Raw genomic sequence first — 1840 nt, forward strand, 5'->3', positions numbered from 1 at the left:
AGGACATGATATAAACCATCTGTCCAATAACTGCAGACAGATCCACACTATACATTTCCTATATAAACAAAAGGAAATTACTGATAGGGAGAAATTCCCGTCAGGTCCTTTCCATGTTCTCACCGCGACGCGCAGCATGCATTCAGCTCCCGTGGGAGCTAAACACGCACCGCCCAACCGCTAGATTACCTCGGAAATCAAGCACGAACGAAAACTGCTGCCGCGAATGCATCGCTATCTACAAACTCGGGTAAATGATGAAATACTCACATCCCCCTCAGTAGTCCCGCGAATGCATCACAATGAGCACAAGCCGCCTCCTAAACAAACGGTCAGTGAAGACAAAGAAGAGGATGACGTGTTCTCCTGACGCCCTTTTATACTGTGATAGCGCAGGGTAATGATGTCATAGGCTGTCGCCGGCCAATGTTATTGTCGTTTTTAGATATATGCTTCAGACACCGGTCACACTGAAGGTGTTCCCAATAGCGACCCCTAGAGGATGCAGCTCGAAGTTACCTTGAAAGGGAACTCAGAATTGTGAGATATAAACTCAGAATTGTGAGATATAAACTCAGAATTGTGAGATATAAACTCAGATTTACAGAAATAAACTCAGAATTGCAGATATAAACTCAGAATTGCGAGTTAGTGTATAACCTCAGAATTGCGAGTTATAAAATAAGAATTATGAGATATAAACTCAGAATTTAGATATAAACTCAGAATTATAAGATATAAACTCAAAATTATGAGATATAAACTCAAATGATGAGATATAAGCTCAGAATTGAGATTTAAACTCAAAATTGAGATATAAACTAAAAAATTATGAGATATAAACTCATAATTGAGATTTAAACTCAGAATTGCGAGATATAAACTCAGAATTGAGATATAAACTCAGAATTGTGAGATATAAACTCAGAATTATGAGATATAGACTCTAAATTATGAGATATAGACTCAGAATTAAGATATAAACTCAGAATTATAAGATATACACTCAGAATTGTGAGATATAAACTCAGAATTATGAGATATAAACTCAGAATTTAGATATAAACTCAGAATTATAAGATATAAACTCAAAATTATGAGATATAAACTCAAATGATGAGATATAAGCTCAGAATTGAGATTTATCAGATTTGCAGAAATAAACTCAGAATTGCAGATATAAACTCAGAATTGCGAGTTAGTGTATAACCTCAGAATTGCGAGTTATAAAATAAGAATTATGAGATATAAACTCAGAATTGCAGATAAAACCCAGAATTGCAGATATAAACTCAGAATTGCAGATAAAACTCAGAATTATGAGATAAAAACTCAGAATTGCAGATAAAACTCAGAATTGCAAATATAAACTCAGAATTACGAGACAAACTCAGAACTGCAGATATAAACTTAGAATTACGAGACAAACTCAGAATTGCAGATATAACTCAGAATTGCGAGACAAACTCAGAATTGCAGATATAAACTCAGAATTGCGAGACAAACCCAGAATTGCAGATATAAACTCAGAATTGCAGAAATTGCAGATAATTATGAGATAAAAACTCAGAATTGCAGATAAAACTCAGAATTATGAGATAAAAACTCAGAATTGCAGATAAAACTCAGAATTATGAGATAAAAACTCAGAATTGCAGATAAAACTCAGAATTGCAAATATAAACTCAGAATTACGAGACAAACTCAGAATTGCAGATATAACTCAGAATTGCGAGACAAACTCAGAATTGCAGATATAAACTCAGAATTGCGAGTTAGTGTATAACCTCAGAATTGCGAGTTATAAAATAAGAATTATGAGATATAAACTCAGAATTGC

Source organism: Sinocyclocheilus rhinocerous, unplaced genomic scaffold (assembly GCF_001515625.1).
Source record: "Sinocyclocheilus rhinocerous isolate Xijiao unplaced genomic scaffold, SAMN03320098_v1.1 scaffold881, whole genome shotgun sequence".
Classification (NCBI taxonomy): domain Eukaryota; kingdom Metazoa; phylum Chordata; class Actinopteri; order Cypriniformes; family Cyprinidae; genus Sinocyclocheilus; species Sinocyclocheilus rhinocerous.